Source organism: Cibotium barometz, chromosome 53 (genome assembly GCF_041138505.1).
Source record: "Cibotium barometz isolate CiBa-2024 chromosome 53, ASM4113850v1, whole genome shotgun sequence".
Taxonomy (NCBI): Eukaryota; Viridiplantae; Streptophyta; class Polypodiopsida; order Cyatheales; family Cibotiaceae; genus Cibotium; species Cibotium barometz.
This window is the reverse complement of record NC_141098.1, coordinates 32,772,101-32,788,664: the sequence shown is the minus strand read 5'-3', so window position 1 is coordinate 32,788,664 and position 16,564 is coordinate 32,772,101. Positions and strand designations below refer to the sequence as shown.

General features: G+C 41.5%; 1 pseudogene; it reads right to left on the bottom strand.

Annotated features, from left to right (window-relative positions):
- Window positions 1-285: 285 nt before the first annotated feature.
- On the bottom strand, window positions 286-14,038 carry LOC147608538 (uncharacterized; annotated as a pseudogene).
- Window positions 14,039-16,564: the final 2,526 nt, after the last annotated feature.

Here is a 16,564-nt window from a genome sequence, read left to right as displayed (position 1 = left end):
TAATCCGTAGCAACAATGATATAAGATTTCCCATGCCTGGAAGTTGGTGTAATAGGGCTTACATAGTCAATCCCCCACTTCTGAAAAAAGGAAGGGTAGCTAGAATAGGATTATTAGGGTGCAAACGATTCTCTAGGCGGGTGGCTCTCTGGCAAACATCACATCTTCTACACCACTCAAATGAATCTTTAAAAACAGATGGCCACCAATACCTAGCCCTCAAAATTTTCAATGCAATGAGTTTCCTAGCAAAATGATCTCCACATGCACTATCATGACACTCTTTCAAAATGTGTGGAATTTCCTCTCATGCAACACATCGGCGATAAATGTGGCTTTGCTCATGTCAGAAAGAAACTCAAGTGTGGAAAAATAATGAGCAGTTTGGTCATACCACTCACGTGCATACTCAATGCAAAACAACTTAGGTGCAAGTGCAATAGGCTCATCTTTGCATTGGATTACATCAGCTAAGCAATCCACTAACTTTTGCAATGCAGGAGGTTTAGATTTAAGCTCATAGTCAAAGGCCTGCAACTCAACAATCCATCATATAATACGCTCACGGGGCTCTAACTTATTCAATAAAAGGTGCAATGAATCTTTAGAGACATAGATGATGGTGTGCTAGGTAGCCATATATGTGCTGGGTAGCCATATATGTGCAAAACTTCCTAGCACTCTCAGCAATAGCTAGACAAACTCTCTCAACCCAAGTGTTGCGTGTTTCAGCATCTTTAAGCTTGCGGCTATAATATGCAATGGGGTGCATTTTTTTATCATAAAGTTGTGCAATGCTAGCAGATATTACCAAATGAGAACAAGAAGAAAATAAATGATAAGGCTTGGACGCATCAGAGGTGGTTTGAGGATAGGGGCGGTAGTGAATGCACTTTTAAGAGAAGAGAAAGAATTTTGTTGAGGTTCCCCCCAAATGAACTTGTGCTCAATTTGCAGAAGTGTATTCAGTGGTAATATAAGATGTGCCATATGTTTAATGAAGCGGCTATAGTGTTTAGCGGCTCCAAGAAAACCCTACTTGACGCACGGTAGTGGGTGTGGCAAAAATGCAAGAATAGCCTCGACTTTTTGGGGATCCATAGAAATGCCATGCTTGCTAATGAGGTGACCCAAAAAAATGCCATAAGTAACCCCAAACACACACTTTTTTGCATTCAAAGCTATTGATTTTTCACGGCACTTGTGAAAGACATACCTAAGGGCTGCAACAAGTTTATCATGCGTGGTCCCAATCCCCAAATCATCCATAAAGATTTTTAAGAAATCGATCAAATCATCACGAAAGGATTCATACTTATAGCGCTGATATGAAGCACCCATGTTGCAAAGCCCCCAAACGGCATGACATGATATGGATATGTGCCAAATATAGTGGTGAAAGTGGTTTTGAGCTTATCCTCATCAGCGATAGCTGTTTGATTGTACCCAGAAAAGCAATCCAAGAAAGCATATATCTCCCTCCCTACTAAAGAGTCAAGGATTTGGTCAATAAAAGGCAAAGGGTAGTAGTCCCTAATGGTAGCTTTGTTAAGCTGCTTATAATCAACACATATGCGAAGCTGCTTATTCTTTTTAGGGACTACAACAATAGGAGACACCCATTCAGTGTTATCGATAGGAAAAATCAAACCAGCTTCTAAACATTAGGAACTCAATGGAGTCTTTTTGGGCCCTTTAATTTGCCATTGCCTAATGGAGGTGATTAAGAAATAGACAAATAGGGAGATTACATGTGGACTGAAACCAATGGTTTGTAAGAGCCTAGAAGGTAGTGGTCAAACTTAGAATAATAGGCTAAATAGGCTCTTTTTTAATTTTTAAAATCACCTAAAACTCAAAAAAATTATACGTATATGAATTTTTCCTCTATTTTTTATAGAAAAAGATAGCTGCAGCCTGCAGCCATCATTAAGTAAGGTCTCTAAAGTGATAGAGGCCCAAAAACAAGCTCCTATCATTATCTTGCATTCAATGCACATTCCCCTTCACTTACCACTATCCCTCTCTCCCATGTTCCCTCCAAAACGCTCTCTCTTCCCCCTTTCTCATAGCAGGGTGTTTTTCACTCTCTAGACTACTTCTTTTAGCTATCTACCTCTCTCTTCACTCAGAAACCTAGATCTATAGCTATGGAAGCTTGATCTACAACCTCCTCTCAGAAGCTATGGAAGTTTGATCCTCACTTACATTTCCTTACTTCATCCTTCTACCTTGTCCAATCTCCTTTTACAGAGTGTAACAGTAGAGCTTAGCTATGGAAGCTTGATCTGCAACCTCCTCTCAGAAGCTATGGAAGTTTGATCCTCACTTACATTTCCTTACTTCATCCTTCTACCTTGTCCAACCTCTTTTTACAGAGTGTAACAGCAGAGTCGTGCTATGGAAGCTTGAGTTGCAAATGCTTTGGCTCTCATAATCTTATTGTCTCCTCTCACCCCCTCTAATATCCTCTTTCAAAGTGTAGTAATAGCACAGCCAAGCCCTTGGAACTTGCTTTACAACTCCTTCTCTTTTGTACATCTCCCTAGTCTAAGTTTTTTCTTCACCATTCTATTTTCCTTTGCCACATCAAGGTTTATAATCTCCCTAATATATACATCTGATGTCTTCTTCTAAAGCTTGAAGGCCTCCAATCAGTATTCAATCTCTCTCTTGTAGCAGTGGTCAAGATGAGGATGGGCAGTGGAACATCAAACAGTACAAGAAGTGGAATTGGATTACGATGTAGCCTAGTACAAGAGGAACCCACAAGGTGTCAAAGCGATATGTTGATATACAAAGTCACCATTGGAAGGGGCGGATATTGGAGCTCAAACAAGATCGTGATGGAAAAAAGGTAGCCAAGGTCCAACATGTTTACAAGGCAACAGAGCTGACACTAGCAGACCATGACCAACGTCAACGATTTCCTGCAAATTGTAAGTCATTTCACCACTTTATATTCTTGTTTTTAAATCAATTGTGTGCTAATAATGGTATACTGAGCACTGCTTTGATTGTTCTTGGGTTCCTCTGCGTAGATATTTTTCCCTCAAACTATAGTGAGTGGGAGCCTATGGAGGCGATTTCAAGAACCTTTGAAGCATACCATGTGGAGCTTGGTAGTTTAATCTTTGGAGGGTGTCCAGCTGCACAACTTCTTGCATGAAACATCCTCTTCTATGAGGATACATATGTGGTTCCCACGACAGCAAATAGTACTGGAAAATTAGTTCCAGAACCTAGACCAACTCTCACATCTATTGAATGGCCAATTCCAGACAATGCTTCAGTGGCCATGGCTTGTTTGCAGATCAAAAGCAAGGTGCAAAATGCTATGAAGTGCACATATGGATCTCACAAAGCAACCATAACCTGCTTCATACCTCTATACCTCTTTGTGTACCTGTTCCGTACAAGTGACACACATCGCACCCCAACTTTATGGATTGCAAAGGGGGAGAGAGCTCTGACTTGTTTCTTATCACCTGCATGGGATAAAAAAGTTGTTCAACACAATGGAGACACCATCAAATGCGGAGTAATAGTTGAGAAGGTTGTGATGCGCTACCATATTGCCAAGCAATAGTTGTCCATTGCGTTTCCTTACAGGCGATGGAAGCTTACAAATGGAGAATGGGAGGCGTTAGACTCCGATACAACCTCTACAGAACAGGGTGTGCTACATATATCCATGCAAGGTGGAGATGTAGAAGATGTTGCTGTGAATGATGACTGGTCCCTTGCAACTTACGTGACTACTTAGTTCTTCGATTCTCACTGAGTGGTGATTTTGCTTTGATAATCAATGGTAGAGTAGTCCGCAAAAGGCAGGAACGATCTTTTCTTTGTAGAGAAATTACTTTCCCTGGCTGTGTAGCTATCAAATAACCACTGGATATGTAATCTTGGATTGAAGTAAATACAATTTCAATTTTTTTACCTCATTGTATTATTAAGGTTTTTCAATTGTCTTGTGCAAGTTTTATTTTTTTGTGATAGTGTAAGGTTGGTCACACAAGCATCTGTGGCTTGAGCCACTAGTAAATTAGAAATGACCTTGTGATGGAAGGATACGTTCTTGCTTTTGCATACCATTTTTTTAAAATTTTTTGGTACTTAAAAATTTTAAAAGTTTTTAAAAATTTTATAACAAGGTCGCCCATTTATAAACGATACTTTACTCATTTTCATCAATTGACAATTATCGTTCTCTCCTAACACTTGCTCTCAATTTCGCACACCTTTCTGTATCACACACTCTCTATTTCTTGCAATCACTCATAGTCATGGCACCTCTACTTGACGCACTTATTGCACAGCTAGGAAAGCTTGAGCTACTTCATAGGGTTGACGAGATCGTCCCTATGTTTGAGGGAGCAATTGATGCGCGTGCAACAATGCATCTACACACGGATGCTTTTACAGATGTCATTGAGTATATGGATCAACACATCATCACGTACTCCATCATGTTTGAGAGTGATGAGGGCCTATGGGTTCCGGTTGACCTCATCAAGTACATATTCAGGGAAGACAAGAATTTTAGATTCCGCCTATCAAGGTTTTTAAAATCCCTCACAGAAAAGAACTATAGGAATGAGGAGGAAGACTTGCTCTTGGATCTACAAATGGGCAACATCGGCACTTCTTTCATGAGCTGGGACATGGTTTTGGTCCTTCTGTTACAAGAGGGTGTGACGAAAGAAAGTGGCAACAAGGAAAAAGAAAAGGGCAAAGCAAAGCTAATGGAGCAAGTCCAAGAGGCCCATGCTGAGGAAGAGAATGTTACAGAACAATGGGAGGCCTCAATGGCATTGGTGGCTCTACAAGAGAATGTCCCCGAGGACCTAGTTCTAGAGGGCGATGAAGTACTTGAGGAGGTCCCAGACCTTGTTGTCATGTCTTTGCATCCAATAATTATTGATGGGAAAGAATTTTTGTTTCTGGATGACATTGCCAAGACACTCGGGTTTCGCGAGGATGAGGCACTGTCTATTATTGCCGTGAATGCTGGGGGTCAAGACAAAGGAAAAGTGAAAATCTCTTTTGAAGATGACAACCTCACAAAAGCGCTTGCATACGATATTGGTAGCAGTTCCTTGGAAGATGTAGTGGCCAAAGCACTCGTTGAAATAAAGCAAGATGTGCAATTCTATGAGAGCGTAGCTGCCTTTGAACCACACATGCCCTTGATTGCTGGCGATGCTCAAGACCAAGGAAGCATAAACTTGACAAATGAGCAACTAGTTGCAAGTGACGATGCAACTGAGGTATGTCCTAACTTCTTAGTTGTAAAGCAAATTATTTTTAGTTGTATCATTTCACGTCTCCTAACTTCTATATTGACATGTTGATAGACTTTTGAAGTGGACAAGTTTGCTATGCGCGTAGGAGGAACGCGGCCAAAGTCAGAGGGTCGAGATGCATCTCTGAGTATGAGTTCCTCTGATCACCTGTAGTCTGATGGGAAAATAGAGCGTGTGAATCAGATTGTAGAGGATATGCTTCATGTATATGTCTCTAGAAAACTATCGAGTTAGGAAAAATACCTTCCAATGATGGAATTTGCCTATAATAGTTCTAAGCATTCAGCTACTAGTTATAGTCCGTTCATGCTTATGTGTGGGTATCAACCCAAGACACCTGTTGATGTCGGTCAGACATTGAGGGCACTACATACCTGCCTTGAGCCGACATAGTGCGGGTTTTTCATTTAGACTATTCAGAGATTGCCTATGCCGAGCTCCTAAAATGTAAAGCACTTAGTGCAGTCTTGTCGGAGAACCCCTTAGCCTCAAACATAAATAAATGTATTTTGGTAGCTAGGGAAGCTGCCTTGTATTGCTTTACAGGCAAGCATCCCGACTCAGTTTTAAGCCATTATGCCCTTTCTCAGGCTCAAGGAATCAATGAGCCGAGTGATATATTCCAAAGCTTAGGCCAGAAACCAGCCTCTAGAACTCTCTCTCCTAAGCTCTTCCAAGAGCTTATTAAAAAGATGTAATGCAAACTTCTCTTCCAAGTTTAATAATTTTTTTTTGTTGTGCATTGTAAGTTGTGATTTTTCCTAGCATACTTGTGATATACCATTTCAAGCCTCGCAATTTCAAGCTTTTGTTCATGTGTTAATAGAAAATATTGTTTAGGATTCATTTTAAATGTGATCGTGATTAAAAAAAGTATTCGAGATTGGGTTAGAGCGGTACGAAAAAATGTTATATTTATAGATGTATACACACTCACATATATGTATATATATGTACATATATGTATATATATGTACATATATGTATACATATATACATATATATATGTATATATATATGTATATATATGTACATATATGTACATATATGTATATATATGTATATATATGTACATATATGTATATATATATACATATATATATGTGTGTGTGTGTGTGTGTGTACCTATATATATATATATATAAGATTTTGGGGCTATTAGGGCACCTAAAGGGTCTTATGAGCCTCAGAAGACCAAAAAAATCAAAAAAAATAAAAAAATGCCATGTGCGCTACGGTGCGAAAATCTGTATTTTGACTTGGTCAAACTGGCGATTAACGCGCCGCAGCGCACATGGCATTTTTTTATTTTTATTTTGATTTTTTTGGTCTTGTGAGGCTCATAAGGCCCTCAATATAAGGGTCTCTAGGTGACTTTATAGACTCTACTTTTTTTGTATATATAAATATATATATATGTGTGTGTGTGTGTGTGTATATATATATGTGTGTGTGTATATATATATGTGTGTATATATATATATGTGTGCGTATGTGTGTGTGTGTGTGTGTGTTTGTGTGTGTTTTTTCCTATGTGTATAGTGCTTTTATATTTTTTTAAATGAAATGTTCATTGGCATTGAGCATACAAAAAAAATTGGACTCAACAAAGAATTTAACAAAAATCAAAAAGCTTCCATTAATGTTTGAAAATGCTACAAAGGATTTTGGGAACATTACAAAAGTTTGTAGGGAGAATTACAAAGTGGGTTAGCCTATTGAGGTAGAAGGCTACGCTCTAAACGTAGGCATAGAGCTAGGGCCATATCTACAGGCTTCAAAGTGACTCTCTTGGCATGTACCATAGCCAGCATTGAGTCTTCAAAAACAAAAACTACAATATCTTTAGTAGCTTCTTGAAGAGCTTCAAGAGCTGTGCTCTGTATGCGGTCAACCCTGTCAGTAAATTTTTCCATTGTTTCTCTCACCAGTCAAGAGAATGGTGCCTTGGGGATGAGAAGATCTGTGCTTTTCTGATATTTCCTAATCTCTCATAGCGCGACTGTCTATGGCCTCCATTTTCTCTTCTTCTTTGTAACCGGTGGAGGCGGTGGTGGTCTTTGATTCTCCCACAAGGGTCATTCAAACCTGAACTTCTTTTTCTTTTGTGCACGCTCTTCCTCTTCTGGCTGGTCTTGAAACTTTCCCTCCATTCTTTTGCCACACGTCTTGACTGGACGTTTGGATGTTCTGGATGTGCTTGGCTTGCCCTCCTTGCATCCTCTTTGGGCTGCTGTCTCTTTTGCATTTCTCTCTCCCAAGCCGCCCTCACAAGAGCAAACTCTTTGTCAATGGTATCTTTCGTGATGCCATAGGACAAGAACTCGACCTCCCTGTTTTGTAAGATAACCTCTAGCTGTTCTAGGGTGTCGGCCTCAATAACAATCTCGGGTGGTTTCCCTTGACCTTCCTCGGCTTCTTTTCGACGCCGCTCTTCTTCCGCTTCTCTACTAGGCTCTGCTTCTTCAGCTTCCTTCCTGTGCTACGCTTCTTCGGCCTCCTTCCTGCGCTCTTCTTCTCTCATCTCCTTTGCCTCTTGCTCTGTTACTATAGGTAGATTTGTCCTTTTTGCTGTAGTAGGTAGTGGGCCGAGTTGATCGAAAAACCGCTCATCTTGCTCCTGTTCTTCTAGCATGGCCTAGGTATGTACATGTGCGAGAGATAGTGGGAGGGCAAGAGAGAGTAGAGCACAAAGAAGAAATTGAAATGTGGTGGTTATAAATGAAAAATGACTTAAATATGTCTATAACTATATTTTTTAAAACTTTTAGAAAATTTAAAAACACAAAAAGATTATAATCAGAGAGTTTAAGCCCATGAGGAACCACACCGACGCTTGCTTGCTACCCACTGCCATAGTCTCTCCCTAGCATTTGATCAGTTGTATCCTTCAGTTCTTCTTGCATTAACATTTTTCATTATTTGACGCCTAAGAGACAAATTACCGCGAGATTTCTGACTTTTTTTGCCAACCAGAATGCAATAGAACCAGTTGAACATTTCATGGAGCGCATTACTCTTGACTTTGCCGACCACCATGGCGAGTGCCCTTAAAATACACGGCCTTTGCTTGGTAATGTGATTTCTCCATGCCTTGATTGCTCCAAAGTGCTAAAGAGCCATATCTATGGAGAAAGTATGGCCCATGTGCATACAATATATGCTGCATAGAAAATTACAAAAAGTCAACAAACAGTATGAAGAACATACTACAAGGACACAAGAAATATAACATTACCATGTAGTGAGTAATGTGTGTTTCTCCCCATGCCTCGACCATTTCTTCTGTAAATCTATAAGTGGCTTGTTTAAGTGCCTCAATACCATGGTCATCCAGGTGAGGTCGCTCTAGAAGATTGACCATTTTATCACACACCTCCCATACATGTGCACGTTTTAGGCCAAGCCTGGCATCATTTCCTCGATATGTTGTAGCATCACATATCTTCTTCCAAATTTCAAAGTTAGTGTGGCTATGAGAACCCAAGTGGTTTGATAGCAAGTGTCTTGCCTTTGATCCACCCATGCAAATTTTATTAGGGTTGTCTTGTGTAGGGTTTGATTTTCTGTCCTTTGTCAAGACCACTGCTCCAGCATGTAATCCAATAGAGGAAAGTACACCCTCTAGTGCACGTATTGACTCTTCTTGTCGATCTTCAGGCTCCATGTTCCAGACATAGTTTATGTGGAGCATCAATAGCTTATCCAAAATCCTGAGTCTTGCATGTAATGTGCACACATGCACTTGACATAGTGGAATGTCCAAGATTGGGTTCCAAGCATTGTCCTCCTAGTCACGACTAGGTGGCTTGCTCTGGTCACAACTTAATATGCCATTATGCCATACCTTTGATCCTTTCCTGTGTTCAGCATCAAAAACGATTGCTTTTTTTGCACCCACCTATTTTTGACTTTTGCCTTTGCTAGGTTGTTTCCCTCTTACTCTTGAGTCTACTGCTGTCTTGGAATGACAACAGTAAACACATGAGAATATAGTATTCGCACCTATTTTACAACCCAACATACACTTTAAGGTTTTTAGATCGCCACCCAAGTGCCATTCAACGTTAAAGCAGCCTATCCCGGGAACATCAAGCTTTTGACCATTGACCTGACAAGAGACGACATGTCGAATGCCAGACCGTTCAAAATACCACCTCAAGGTATCATGGTTCTCTTTTGGGAGGACCCATGCTGCTTGCCACCAGATGTTCTTCTCTGATTGAATGCCGTAGTAGTCTTGCTTATGCCCTTGACCCCTATTATTGTTGTCTTGAGTTGCATCCAACTCTTGGGTCTCTAAAGGCTTTCCTCTAAGTGCTCGGCTCATCAATGTTAAACTAACACGCTCCAGTCTTTGACCTTTAACCACTTGACATTCATCCAGCTTCAAGACAAACACGGCATTTCAACCTGTCTCTTCAAGTGTGAGGCCATAGTACTGAATCATTACTTTTTGTAGCACTTCCATGTCAATGTAGACATTGTTATATGCATTGTATTCAAACGGTTTGTTTGTTGGCATTGGCACAATATCCTCCACCCACTTGTACCCATTAAACATGATGCAATATCACCATTAGCACACTTCTTTGCCATCTATAAGCTATAAAGTGTTGGAAGCAAGGATTGCGTAACTCCCTTTGCTCGCAACCCTAAAGTGATTGACGTGTACATTGCTCTGTAACCTTTCTAGCTAATACATGCTGAGTCACATATATCAAGCATCTCTTTGGGTGTGACAATTTCTTTGATTTCCTTCAAGAAATGTTGACGAAGGGTCTCCCACAGCTTATCATTACCAAAACCTGTTATCATTTCCATGATATCCTTTTCCTAGAAGGACATGCTAAAGAAGGGAGACATTAACATTGTCCTCAGCGTTGTTACATCCTAGTATAGCTGTTGCACATGTCCCACAATCGCAAGAGTCACCCATGAGAGATGCTTTATTCATTAATTGCTTGTCAAAGTTGCTATAATTCCTACAAAATTTTTTACCTGGTTGTTTGTTTACGCCTCTTGCATGCGCCTGCTGTCTTAGAAAGTAACCCAACAGCTTTACGTTTTCTTTGCCTTGCGTGATATCCAATGGGAAGGTGAGTGAAATGGTGAACACGATGTCGAAGATTATGAGTGGAGTGTTGAAGACAAACATAATTGTCGATAAATTGATTTATTGCGCGCACACGATCCGCTAAATTATTCTTCTCCACCTCAAGCTCCTCTGAGAGCTCTTTAATCCTCTGCATCAAACTATTGATCTGCTTAGTCGATGCCGCTTGAAGCTGGTCGAAGGCAAATTGTGTTTGCCTCTTTCCAGCTGCCTCATCTAGCCACAACATGTGTAATCTCCTACAATAGCCAAGAAGCCCATTGAAACCATCACCAACAAACTTAAAAAAACTTGTAATGCTTTTGAATGGTGGAGGGGCACCAGATATTGGATCTGGTGGATAAAGATTTCCATCAATCTAAAGATCAATGGCCTTTGCTCCTTGCATTCCAAGCTGATCGTATGAAATATTGGGTGCAACATGCCTACTGCATAGGGCTGCGTATTCTGTCTCCATATCAACCTGAAGGCGGATCTTAGAAGGCTTATTGGTGATGTCTTGTAGTGTCATCTACAAGAAAGTAGGCTTGTAAGCTTGGGTTGAATAGGAGTGGAAGGAGCAGGATATGGTATCAAAAAATAATGGGAAGAATGGAGATGAGGGTTGCTTCTCTAGAGCTGCATTGTGGATAGAGAAAGAAGCCACAAAGGGAGCCAAAGAAACATAGAGAGGGTTGGCAATGGTGAGAAGGAAATGCAAAGGAGACAATGCATCATGGGAAGCTTCTTTAGTGCAAGCTATGGCTGCTAAGCAATATAGAGAGAGAATACATCATGAAAAGGTTCTTCTGCGCAAATCATGGCTACTACTGTGGGTTTGGAGAGAGAGGACCAAGTATTGTAGAGAGAATGCTCCTGGTAAGCTTCTTCCTTGCAAGCCATGGCTACTACTGTGGGTTTGGAGAGAGAAGGCTCATTTAGGAGTACAGATCTACTAGCTATGGAGAGAGAAGGCTCATTTAGGAGTACAGATCTACTAGCTATGGAGAGAGGACCAAGTATTGTAGAGAGAATGCTCATGGTAAGCTTCTTCCTTGCAAGCCATTGCTACTACTTTGGGTTTGGAGAGAGAAGGCTCAGTTAGGAGTACAGATCTGCTAGCTATGGCTTTTGGAGTAGAGAAAGACACTTTTTTCCATGGAGAATGAGTGCAGGGCGTTTTAGAGAGAGGATGTAGAGAGAGAAAGAGATCTGGTACACACACAAAAAAGGGAGGAAAAAAGTGACGCATTTTTGGAATGTTTGGAGTTCGAAAAGGTAGAGAAGGCTATGATAACTGACTGACAGCCCATTACAAAGCTTTAAAGTCACCTAGGTGGCCAGATCTAAGAATATCTCCTTTTTTTCATTTTTCTTTGTTTTTGTGAAAAATCAAATATATGCTTTTAGGACTAGGCCTCTAGGCTTGGTCAAAGATGGATTAGCATTTTAAGCATTTCACTAAACGTCCAAATTAAAGGGCCCAAGAAGACTCCATTGAGTTCATAATGAGCTTTTTAATTTTCGTGTAAATCCCCTCTCTATAATGCTCAGGCAATCTGCACTGACGTTGGTGCACAGGTGTAGTGTCAAGTTTAAGAGGAATGCGGTGCACAACAAGCTCGGGTGGAAAACCTCTTAACTCGGTGTAATCCCATGCAAAGATGTCCTGATACTCCTGACATAAAGCAATAATCTCTTCCCTCAATGGTGGATCTAAAGAAGTTCCCAAAAGCACAACTTTCTCATCCCCTTTTATAGGAACTCTCATAGTATCCTCCTCTCTGGCCAAAGGTGGACTCTCCTCGTCATCATCAAGGGTAATCTCAACAGAATCAAGGTAAATGGAATAGGAACTCGGTCTACATGAAGAAGTAGAACTCCGATCATCATCCCCATCACTCTCAACATCACTAGTAAGCCCAAGACTCACAGTAGAAGAAGGGTAAGCAGGAAGAACCACTCGGGAAGATCCTCTACCAAGAAGCAACCGCCCTCTAGGAATGTCAATAACACAATCAGTCTTCCATATCCAAGGTGGCCCTAAAAGAAGCTAGTACTGATGGCCAGGTCCTGGACTAAGCCGCAAAACATAACAATCGATCTCCACCATATGCCCAACGATAGGACTGGCAAACCTTGGATGAAACCTTAAGCTCTCACTGGTCGATGATCACCCATACGCAGACTAGTAGCTAGAATTCCATTGAAAGATAACCCTAGCTTGGAAAAGGTAGAATAACGACGCCTGATCCTCCATCAACAATAGCATGTGGGATCACTAGGGATCATGCACTCCACTTGAGGACACTCACACTCAGCAAGAAGGGAATCCACTTTCTGAACAGTAGGAAGATTAGGACCCACTCCCTGGGAAGAACTCAAAGCTCTGCAGTACCTCCTCAAAAGAGCTCGACTAGAGGGAGATGTGAGAAGGTATTGTGGAAGGGACATGGTGAGCTCTACTTGATTAAGAGCAGAAACAAGGTCAAAAGAAAGAATTGGGGAAAACAACTTACTTGGAGTAGGGCGTGGACGAGTGTGGTGAGGTCGAGGTAAAGGGTCGGCAACAGGAACAGCAACATGGGTTGGTGGGTGGGTGGGTAGCAACAACAGGTTCGGGATCTCCCTCCTCATCAACAACCTTCTCTTTCCTCTTTCGTGTGATGGCTCGCACAAGTGATGAATCTAACTCAATCATATTAATCGAAGGGTTCTCAGTGGTGGTAGGTGGTGTACTAGACAAAGCAACTGCTAGAGAACTAGGAGACCCCCTCTGAAGAAGTGTCCAACTAGGGCCCGGCGGGTTTCTCGGCACCAATATGATGATTAATGGGGCCGGGGGGTGGCAAAGTGGTGTTCCTATTCATCAAATGGCGCATCTTAATGTAACACATATCCTCTGTGTGCCCCCTACCCAAACATTTCTCATAAATGCAAATAACAGTGGGGAAATCTTTGGAAAGATGGTCGGATACATGACAAGCTCCACACACCATGTTGGTGGGATTAGGCTCAGGGCGACGTGCAGACAACAAGTTTTGTTGGCGCTTTAGAAAATTCACATCAAGACTCACAGCCTTCACATTTTCATTAAGTTGGTTCATGTAATTTGTCATCATGTTTTTCAAATCCCCAAGACTAGACACGGTGCTTTCATACCCATCCCCCCCCCTTGTGATGTACTGGTGGGTGGACTGGTGGTGGAGTGGTAGAAGTAGAATCAGGGTAAGTCACATACGGTGATGGAGCATGAGGGGCAAGAACATGATTTTGTGAAGAGGTTAGGAGAGCCACGATGCAAGAAGAAGGTGGGGGTGCTAAAGGCAAAAGAGGTGGTGAGGTCACTTGAAGGTGAGGTGGTACAACGGGTGGAAATTCGAATGGTTGAGTTGGTTGAAGTTGAGACACATACGATGAGGTTGGCCAAAGTTATTGCGAGGAGGGCAAAACATGGTGCTAGCCATGGATAATATGAGGGAGATGGAGTCGTGGCCTATTGGGGCTCGTAAACACATCGATAAGAGCTCTCCACATTAATGGCAAAAGTGATGGCCGTATTCAAGTCATTTGAGGCTTGAGCTCTAACCAAAATTTGGATGCTAGGGTGTATGCCTCGTAGAAACGAGTCCATGATGGTGAGCGGGTCGATGTTTAAAACGGGAGTGTAATGATCAACAAAGTTCCTAAACCTCGTGGCCGCTTGTTCCACGGTCTCATGCGGGTGATTTTTCTTGAATGAGCGTAATTGCTCAAAAAATACGAAGAAGTTTGGAGGTTTGCGAAATTCAGCCACCAAGAATTTTTGCTCAAAATCAGCAAAGTTTGGGATGGAGTTTGGTTGTTGCTTAGCAAACCAATTTGAGGCCTCACCTTTGAGTGTAGTGCTAAAGTAATTCATCACAGGCCCTTCCTCGACAATGTGTGAGGTCAAACAAGCAATTTTGAAATTGTTTAGATGAGCGGTGGGATCCTCCAACGGTGTCCCATAGAATGTGGGGAATGGGATGAGGGGTGCATTAGGACGGGCCAAATTTGGTGGCAAAACCAAAGGTGATTGAATGGCGAATGGAGGAGGAAGTGGTGGTTGAGCCATAATTGGAATTAGTATAGAAATTATGATTCCAGGTGAACTCTCCCCCGATGATGGCAAAGGAGGTGAACTTTGTAATGGAAAAGTGCTAGTGGGGCTAGAGCAAAGTAGGTGGTGCTTGGCTTTCTCCCATTAATGGTATCTCTTAGCTCGGTCACTCTCTCTCAAGCTATCTTGCCAATCTTTGGCACTTTGCATAAGTCCCCTTTCCAAGTAGGTTCGTGTCAGAGAACCAAGACCAAGTCAAGGTCCCACCGGGCGTGCCACTGTCTAGGAAATATCTGGACGAGCAAGGCAAAGAGGACAAAACCCGACAACCCCCCAGATATCCAACAAGAATAATGCTACTCTCTCCCAACACCTCAAAGGAGAAGGCACTATTAGATAGAAATGTGTGCTATGGATCTTTTCGACAAATGCGGCGCTGCAATGATGGGGCGTTGATGATGTATACACACAAATGTTAAATAAGCTTTGTTCTAAATGACAAACGAGCGAGATGACACCACAACACCAATGAACGAGGCAAGATATAATGTGCAATGTGCCTTGTTTATTGAATTTGATGTGCACGTGTTTGATTCATAAAGCAAATTTATGTAGCTTTTATATGAGAAAAAGAGAAAGAAGAAATCTTATCTAGCCACTTCTTGTTTGATGTTGACGAAGCTTTTGCGCACTTGCCAATGATGCCCTTCACGAGAAACAATGCCCTCACGGCCCTCAAGGATTGAATTTTACAATGCTTTCAATTTTTGAATACAAACAACTTACGAGGCTTGCTAATGCGTGACTATGTGAGTGAGTGAGTGCGAAGCTATGTTATTGTTTGCAGGCGAGAATTACACCTGCTTCTTTATTACAAATATCTTCTCCTCTTCCGCTTTCCTCTCCACACGCAAGGAAAAGAGACGAAGTTATTATGCTTTTGTTTTTTTTCTTTAACCCTTTTTCCCCTTGATCAAGTGAAAGTGGCGATAGCCTCTTTTTAATGATACTTTTTTTTTTATAAAGAAAAGCTTTTTTAAAAAAAACGTATAATATGGATGGTATTTCCTTGCAATGCAAGTCGTTTCCCTACGATGCAGCCGGGATGAATTATATTCTTTCTCTTTTTTCTTTCGTGTGTGAGGGAGTGCGCAACTCCTTCTCCTTCACAATCACAGCGTGACTGTCTGCAATGGCGACTAGCGAATCTTGCCTCACTTCTCTTTGCTCGTAGCACAACGGTCGGCCCAAGAAATGGCAGCGCTTTCTCTCTCTTCAAGCGGACGCATGTGGTCCATGTGTTGGAGCGAAGATTCACTTGAGGTATGCGCGCTGGCGGAGATTCATACATGCTGCATGGCGGTGTTTCGTTTATACTGCTACATGTCAACTTCCAGCCATTAAGGTTTAAAGCCTTTAATAATCAAAGTGGGTCATGCCCTTATTCAACCGCCACATTTGCACCCACAACTCTCTTCACCGATGTATCATGTTTGGTGCATATTTCACATGGTTAGTCCCACACATGCTTGAGTGCGGCACCTTGATGGAGGTTTCTTGCTTGCAAAAAAATGCTTGTGTGCCAAAACCAAGTGAGGGTACGAAGTGAAGGCAGGGTGGAAAAAATGCAAGCCACGCATATGCTCATGCATCAAAACATAGTGGAAGGAAGGAAAAAAATGCAACAAGTGGATGCACCTTGGAGATTTGCCATCCCCTTGACAAGCAAGATATTGACTCTCCCCAATAAGAAGAGAACTCCCCTCGACTGTAAGAGTAAGCTTCCCCTACCCAACAATAATATTCGGTACCATCCCATGCAATGTGTAAATTTATATTGACAATGTGTAAATTATTTATATTAACTACTCTCTACATGTACAAAATTTTGTCATGCCGAATTTTCACAAGGCATTTGTGTATCTCCATGTTGCAATGATGATCTTAAGAGAAATTGCTTTATGGTAATGTATTTACATTAAATGTTCCTTTTGTTCTCCATGCTTCCGAATTCAAGCTATACTAAGTTTGTGTTGTTAAAGTTTCAGCAAACATGCAAACATGCAAACATGACTATGA